The sequence below is a fragment of the Odocoileus virginianus genome, chromosome 33 (genome assembly GCF_023699985.2).
Source record: "Odocoileus virginianus isolate 20LAN1187 ecotype Illinois chromosome 33, Ovbor_1.2, whole genome shotgun sequence".
Taxonomy (NCBI): domain Eukaryota; kingdom Metazoa; phylum Chordata; class Mammalia; order Artiodactyla; family Cervidae; genus Odocoileus; species Odocoileus virginianus.
Window position 1 is genome coordinate 36845374 of NC_069706.1, and position 8954 is coordinate 36854327.

Sequence of the window (8954 nt, forward strand, 5' to 3'; positions counted from 1 at the left end):
TATACTATGTGGGCTTTTCTGCCTGGCGTTGTTACTTTTTTATATGGAGCAGTTACCACTGTCTGTCCACACTCAAGCAGATTCCCTGCCTTGTTAGTCAAGGGTCTGGGGGTGCCTCTGGGTGCCGACATCCTGAGCTGACCCTGAAGTGGGGGTGGGAGGCTGGGCGGCTGAATGAGCCTGGGAGATGGCCCAGCATCTCTCTCAGACCCATGTGGGTCCCAACTTCAGCCAGAGCCGGGGCGTTCATTACCCCTTCTACTCACCTCCAAACGTATCAACAAGCCCCGCCTCTTTCCCCTCCAACCCCCACTCTCAGATGATGACGAGCTGGCCCCCTTCCTGGGCAAGGCCAACCCACAAGGCCACCGAGTCACCAGAGTTCCCCCTGCCCCTTCCTGCCACCTACTTGTCACTCAGCTCTCAGCTTGAAAGTTCCCTCCTCAGGGAGCCTGTCCTCACCACTCTGATCAAGTGGCCCCCATGATTCTCTCTCCCTGTTTATTTCTTCCGTTCAGTGATCATCCTCTGAAATAGCTAGCTCACTGAATTGTCCATCGACTCAATGGACGTGAGTTTGAGCAAACTCTGGGAGATAGTGAAGGGCAGGGAAGCCTGGCGGGCTGCAGTCCACGGGGTCGCAAAGAGTCGGACGTGACTGAGCGGCTGAACAACATTGCTTTGTCCACGTGCTTATTTTGTCTCCCACACGGCGGGCCAGCAGACTCCCCTCCTGGTCCTGTGCACAGCTGTCTCCCCAGTCCTTGCTGGTCACAGGGCCTTAAGCAACAGCTGCAAAGTGCGTGGATTTCAGTGACTCTGCTGCCGCCTTCCCTTCGGCTCATACAAATTGTTCACCTCTCTTCCCGCCTATAAATAAATCAGTAAACTCCTCCCCTGACTCCACAACCCTATCAGCCTCTTCTTTCTGTCCAGAGCTGTCGACCCTGGCTATTTTCATACAATGGTGCTGACCCGCTGCAATCCCCCCCACCCCTTGCCACAAGCATTCCCTGATGCCGCTGCTCTGGCCGAGGACCCCAGACAGCCCTTGATGGTGATCTCCAGCCCATGGTTTGCCCCTGAACTTCAGAACTGTATACACAACTGCTTCCTAAAAGGCAGCACGGGTGGATTAGGAAAGGCTTTGCAGAGGGGGTGACGTCACAGAGGGTGAGCATGTATTAGCAGGTGGCTTCGAGGGCACCCGGGCCGAGGCCACATTCTGTGCACGCCTGAGCCCGATCAACTGCATCCCAGATCTCCTTCAGCAGACGAGATGGCCCGAGACGCGGCCTGACATCTTACTCCCGTCCGGGCCAAGCACAGGGCCTGGTGCACTCAGGGAGTGTTTACAGAGCTGAACCAAAGAGCTGCAGGCGGCCGGCCGTTCTCAAGGTGCGTGGGGCAGGCTGCAGTATCAGTCACCCCCTCCTCCTTCCAACCCACCAGGCCCAGGAAGGTTAGTGGCTTTGAAGCCAAAGCCAGCTGCAGCCTCGATTCAAAGGAGAACATGGCTCTCTGGAAAGATGTTTTATGTAAGAAAGAGGAAAAAATAGCTCCTCCCTCCTGGGGCCCCACCACAGTGCGGTTTTGGTTCAGCTATTACCCAGACGCTCTCAACCTACATCGAAGCATGAGGCACCATCACGGGACACTAATGGATTTTCTATTAAATATCAGGCTCTGCAAGGAGGAAAAACTGGGGCAGGGAGAGTGCTGGCGAGAACCCGAGAGCTGATTGTCGCAAGCCGGTGGGGGTGCTCCACGGCTGCCCTTGATCTTCCTGAGGTGGTCTTTTCTGGGGATTTGTGGAACTGCTTGGCGAGCTCTAACCAGAATCCACCACTCCCTGTTCCCCCTTGTCAGAAAACGTGCCGAAGCCGACCTGGGAAGATGGTCAGATTCCTCTCTAGGTCACAACCCTGACTTTGCTTCCTCACCAAGTCCACTCTGCCCATCTGGGGGCTCTGACCGCCTCTCCTCTGACTCCTCAGGGATTGGATGGAGTCTGGGACAGACTTTTGGGTCTACAGCGAGGCATCTGGGATCACAGCAGACTTTACCAGTTGCTATGGTCTGAATGTTTGTGTCCTCCCGCCTCCAAAATTCATGTGTTGAAAATCTAATGCCCCAGGTGATGAAAGTATTAGGAGGCTGGGCCTTTGGGAGGTGATTAGGTCATGAGGGTGGAGGTCTCATGAATGGAATTAGTGCCCTTATAAAAGAGCCTCAGGGATTTGCTGGCAGTCCGGTGGTTAAGACCTCACCTTCCAATCCAGAGGGTGCAAACTTGATCCCTAGTTGGGGAGCTAAGGTATCCCACATGCATCTTAGCCAAAGAAAACCAAAACATAAAACAGAAACAATACTGTAAATTCAGTAAAGACTTTAAAAAAAATGGTCCACATTAAAAAAACTTTTTTTGAAAAAAAAATTTTAAAAAAATAAAAAAAATAAAAGAGCCCCAAAGAGATCCCTTGCCCTTTTCACCATGTGAGGACAAAACCAGAAGTTTGCAACCCAAAGCAGGCCCTCACTCATGCATGCTGGCACCCTGTTCTCAAATCTCCTGCCTCCAGAGCTGTGAGAGAGAAATTCCTATTGCTTATAAGCCACCCAGTCCATGGTAGTTCGGTTATGGCAGCTGGACCAGATTAAGGCACTCAGCTCAGTTCAGTCGCTCAGTCGTGTCCGACTCTTTGCGACACCATGAATCGCAGCACGCCAGGCCTCCCTGTCCATCACCAACTCCCGGAGTTTACTCAAACTCATGTCCATTGAGTCGGTAATGCCATCCAGCCATTTCATCCTCTATCGTCCAGTTCTCCTGCCCCCAATCCCTCCCAGCATCAGGGTCTTTTCCAATGAGTCAACTCTTCGCGTGAGGTGACCAAAGTATTAGAGTTTCAGCTTCATCATCAGTCCTTCCAATGAACACCCAGGACTGATCTCCTTTAGGATGGACTGGTTGGATCTCCTTGCAGTCCAAGGGCCTCTCAAGAGTCTTCTCCAACACCACAGTTCAAAAGCATCAATTTTTCAGCACTCAGCTTTCTTCACCATCCAACTCTCACATCCATACATGACCACTGGGAAAACCATAGCCTTGACTAGATGGACCTTTGTTGGCAAAGTAATGTCTCTGCTTTTTAATATGCTATCTAGGTTGGTCATAACTTTCCTTCCAAGGAGTAAGCGTCTTTTAATTTCATGGCTGCAATCACCATCTGCAGTGATTTTGGAGCCCCAAAAAATAAAGTCAGCCACTGTTTCCACTCTTTCCCCATCTGTTTCCCATGAAGTGATGAGACCAGATTCCATGATCTTAGTTTTCTGAATGTTGAGCTTTAAGCCAACTTTTCCACTCTCTTCTTTCACTTTCATCAAGAGGCTTTTTAGTTCCAATTCACTTTCTGCCATAAGGGTGATGTCATCTGCATAACTGAGGTTATTGATATTTCTCCTGGCAATCTTGATTCCAGCGTGTGCTTCTTCCTGGCCAGCGTTTCTCATGATGTACTCTGCATATAAGCACTAGGGCTCACCAATGTTTCTAGGTCTTCCCGCCTTCCTGGACACACAGAGGACTACATTTCCCAGTATCCTTTGGGAGCAGTGGTGTGATTAGTTCTGGGCAATGACTATCCACTGAAAATGCAGGGATTCGCTTCCCAGCACCAACCCCCTCTAGCCCTCTGAGTCCTTAAGAGTTGATGCACAATCTTCTAGGCTCTCTTCTTCTACGGCGAATCTCGGAGCTTTGTGTTGAGATGGAGAGAACCTTCTGGGTTGAAGGAATCATTATATGTTCTGCATTCTACTATTATTGTCTGTATTCTATTCATCTACATTTTGATCAGGCTGGTGGTTACAAGGGTGTATGCCTATGTGAAGTTCATTAAACTGTACACTTAATGAATGTGTTTTACTGTATATCTGTATTACCTCAATTTAAAAAAGAAAAGCAACTCCCACAAATCGAGCAAACAAAAATTACGAAAATTAAGGACAGGACTGGAAGCTTGAGCATCACTATATTTCTGATAAATCTTTCCTTAGAAGTTTCCTTAGCTCCAGGTTCCCACTCCTAGCCTGAGGAGGGACTGCCCGGCTCCTGAGGCTCCGGGTCCACAGTGCCCAGCACCCCAGAACACCGCCCCCAGAGCTTCACCCCAGACCGCCCTGTCTGTCCCGTAGGGCCCTGCTCCGCCCTGCGCGCCCTACCTTGCGGCTGAACTCCTGGGCCTTGCGCCTACGCTCTCGGTGCACGGCGTCGGGGCGCTTGCGGCCGGCTAGGCGTAGCAACTCGCGGCCCAGAAAGAGGCTGCGGCTTGAGCGCGGGCTCCGCAAGGCTGTGGTCAGCGGCTCGCAGCCGGATCCCGCGCCGGGGCAGCCTATGGGGCCGGGGAGCACGCCCAGGCTGGGCGGCACGCGCGGGCAGCGCCGGGCCAGGCGCACTAGGCGCTCGCGGCTCAGGCCGCCCACGGCTAGCCCCTCCACCTCCAGGATCTGGTCCCCGGGCCGCAGACCCCCGACGTGCGCACTGCTCCCTTCCACCACATCCAGGACAAAGCAGGGACCCGAGCCCCCCAGCCGGAAGCCGAAGTCCTCCGGCCATCCCTGGTTGGTGGCCGGCATGGCAGTGGTGGCCGTGCAGCTGGAGGCGAGGGAGGTCACGGGGGACTCCTTGTGGCCTTGCCCGCAGGGCGGCATGCCGTTCAGACTCAACGTGTGTGCCAGTCTGAGCCGCCAGTCTTCCTCTGCCTCCATGCGTTCCATCTGTTCTTAGGATATCGCCTGACCTCCTGGATTGAGCTGTGCCTGAAATTCACCAGCTTCGATGTGACAAAAGGACTTCCCCTTGGTAGTTAGGAGTTCACGAACTCCTGCAGACTTCGGGGGTTATTTGCCCTTTGAAATGGCCTCCTATGGCAGCTTTGGTGGGGGTGGTCTCTGGGTTCCTGGCTTTAGGACAGGCTCAGGGGAGGGGAGGTGGCTCTGTTCTCCGAAAGCAGATGGTGGCGTGGGCTGGAGACACAAACGTATCGGGGGTGGTAAGGGTGACTGTCCTGAATGGAACAGTCTATGTGTGTATTTTTCCATATGTCTGATGAGAGCAGGGATCCATGGATGGCCTCTGAAACTGTAGGTAAGATATGATGTAAAGGCTTTGTTTTCTGGGGGAGAGTCTGTAGTTCTAAGGAATTCTCGCCCCTGGCTTAGACAGACCTCTGGGGGCTGGATTTTGAAGGCCCTGGTTTTGGTCCTCCTCAGCCTTCTGAAGATGTTTAGACAGCCCTCCCACCCACCCTATGGGTGTCGTGCTCCTGTTGACTCTATCTCCCAGGAGCTGGCCTCTCCCAAGACACTCTTGGAGTTGGGGGCAGGGAGGAGGCCCCCAAGTGTATCATGGACTGGGGAGGAAAGTCCTCGAGTGACATCCAGTGGGACCTGTCACCCGCCGCCAGAGGGCTCGGTGTGAGAACTCCTCACACTGGGTAGGGTGGGGCTGCCACTCCCTGAGGCCCACGTGGGGGCCCTGGTCCTCCTCTGCCAGGCAGTAGTGCTGCCACGGAGTCTCAGGGCACTTAACCTTGTCACATGTTGGCAGCGTGGGACTCCTGGGTCCACTGGGCCCAGGTGGGGTGGGGGCATCCCTGGGTCTTGGAGGGGCCTGAGATCAGTTCTTGCCCCGTGAGTCAAGCAGTCAGCTCGTGCACAATCAAAGACGGGCTGGCTGGAAACTGATCGGGGGCCAGGCACCTGCTCCCCTTCCACGTGCATACCGGTTCTGACCAGCGACCTGTGACAGGGCTGCGGGTCAGAGGCCAGAGCAGGGTGCTCCTAACCTGTCTACACCCAACCTGGGGAGCCACAAAGCCGAAGAGGCTGCCGGCACTCCAGTGCGTCCTCAAGCCCTGCAGGTTGACCTCAGCCCTTTCCCACACATGCAGAGCTCCCCTCCTTCCCCTTCACCTGGAAACAGGAATCCAGGCTCCAGACAGGGCTTACCAGGGGGGGCATCCCAGGGTACCCGTCCCAGAATCTTGGGCGCCGCACCTCCCCCCAGGTGTGCTCACCTTCCTCCCTGGTGACGGCGATGGCTGCGGTGACAGAGCACAGCGCTGGTGGGACCCCTGGGGACACTTGCTTATTGCCAGCCCTCTCTGCTCAGGGCCTTGGCATCGGTTACTGATGCATTGGAGGTGACAGCTGGAGTTTCTAAGGCAAAGTGATCCTCCGAGTAACCTGAGAAGGCCCCCGTTACCAGGCGGACCAGCAGCATGGCTGGACAGCTTGGCTAGCGCCCAGAGTGGCCGGCTCCTGCTGCACGGTCCTGGGGGGTGCACAGTGGTCCTCAGGCAGGAGCCAGGGCTGACTGGAGCTGGGCCTGGGGCTGGGTCCACCCCTGAGGCTGCAGAGCTTGGCTGCTTGGTCAGGAGGATTCCGTTGGGCTGTTTTGGGGTGTGTGTGTGGGGGGTTCACTCAGTCCAGTGATGGCAGAGGGGACCACTGAGACTCACTGAGGCATGATCTGATCCCCACGGAGGACACCACTGCCTGAGCCCCACAGGCCAGGCTTAGTGGCGGGAGAAGGGGAGACCCAGGCCAGAAAAAGGGCTTGGGATGGGAGAAAAGATGCTGACCTAAGTAATTATGGAAAGGAGCGGAGTTTGTGAAACGAAAGGCAAAAGGAACCATGCGTAACACTGTGCTCTAGTCGGTAAGGTTGTTCTCTACAAGGGCTCAGGTTAACAATTCTTAAATCACAATATATATGCACTATGGCATTGAGCAATTAAGTCAGTAGATCATGGGAGCCGGATTTCTCTCTGCTGCGGTGGGAGGTTACAGACGAGCCTACAGCAGGCAGGCAGAAACAGAAACGTTTCTAGATTCGCACAGAGACACAGCTTAGTGGCAGTGGCAGTGCTTAGTCGCTCAGTCAGATCTGACTCTTTGTAACCACATGGACAGCAGCCCACCAGGCTCCTCTGTCCATGGAATTCTCCAGGCAAGAATACTGGAGTGGGCTGCCATTTCCTCCTCCAGGGAATCTTCCCGACCCAGGGGTCGAGCCCGGGTCTCCTCCATGGCCGATGGATTCTTTACCACTAAGCCACCTGGGAAGCCCACAGAGGTGAGTATGTGCACATAAGTTTTCTGGCTCTGTCAGCTGAGAGGGCTTAGAAGCAAGGACGTTCCCCCCCAGCAATGAGCACATCCAGTGTGAGAACTTGATTTCTAAGATCTCTGCCCAGAACAAGGAGCCCAGGCTCCTTGGAGAAATGGCTGATTTCAGGGCTGGGGCGGGAAATACAGGAGGTGAGCCTGGACCGTCTTCTAGTGCCAGAGAGTAAGGAAGGGCTAAACACGCGCGTGCGAACACACACACATGTGCACGCGCGCGCACACACACACACACACACACACACCCCATGGGGTTTGTCAGAGGGACACAGAAGCCAAAGGAAAGGGCTTCCCATAGTCAAAACTGGAACAATCTGAGCAAGAATGTAAATCATACAGACTTGGGTTGTAACCTAAAGTATAAAATAAATATCAACAAGTTTACACTAATATAAACAATGGGGTAAATAAGTGAGGAAAAGAGACAATCACCTGGACAAGCTTCTCCTTGAAGGGAACTCCCACCCTTGAGTGTGGGCCATGCTTGGTGGCTTCCTTCCAAAGAGGACCGATGCAGGGCTGGGAGACAGTACTTTACGGCGGGGAAAACTGATGGTCATGACCTCAGTCAGGTGGTAAAGGTCATCACCAGCAGGGGAGAATCAGGCTGATAGCATGGGCCCTTTATATGATGTGAGGAGAATGGCACTTTGCCTCTGTGGTCTTCCTCTGCAAAACCTGTAACCAGTCTGACTATGAGAGAAACTCCAGGCAAACCTAAATTGAAGGACGTTCTGGAAATACCTGACTCTTCAAAATGGTCAAGGTCATCAACAACAAGGAAAGCCTGAGAAGCTGTCACAGATTGGAGATCCAGTGACTAGATGCAGCGTGGGATCTTGGGATGCAGAAGGCACTTCCGGTGAAAAGTAAGGAAATCTGAACTAGCTAATAATAATGGGTCAACATTAGTTCTTCAGTGGTGACAAATGACAGCAGTAGGGGACGCTGGGTGCAAGGTAAGAGGGAACTCCATACTGTCTTCCAACTTTTCTGCAAACTTAAAACTGTTCTGAAATTAAAAGTTGAGTTTTAAATCCTTTTCTCAGGATGTGGGGGATGGGAATCAGATAGATTAGAAGATATTCTTAATAAGTCACCATGAATGAGCTGGATGTTCTCCAGAGTTTGCTTTACCCAAAGGTGCTCCAAGCTACTGTGTGTGTTTCTGTGTGTGTGTGTGTGTGAGATAGATGTGTATATATATGTGCTCTAGTCTCATATACATTATAAACTCTGCTAGAACGATAAAAGTATATCCTCATTGGAAAAACAACAACAACAACCTATGAGTGAACAAGAGTGTCCCCAGCCTGGTGGAAGAGTGACTGACGCTGTAACTGAATACATCTTAAAGCACAGCTCCTGCTAGGCCGCAAAACTGCAGTGCTGCGTGGTACCTAGACATAAACCAAGGCAGTCACAAGGCTGATTTACTTGGGCTGCTCTTTTGTCCTCTGGACCAACAACCTGGTGTTTCTCTGCATGGTAAAAGAATGGATTTCCTGACACCACTGATGGGAACATAAGATGGTACAACCATTAGGGAATACTGTTTGACAGTTTCATGAAAAGCTGAACATGTGAAACACTTTTCAAATGACACCTGTCCCACTCTTAGGTATATCTTTACCCAAGAGATATGGATTCAATGGACATGAATCCACTGACAGATGAATACATAAAGAAGATGTGGTACTACTCAGCCATAAAAAATCATGAAATAATGCCATATGCACCAACATGGATGGATGTAGAGA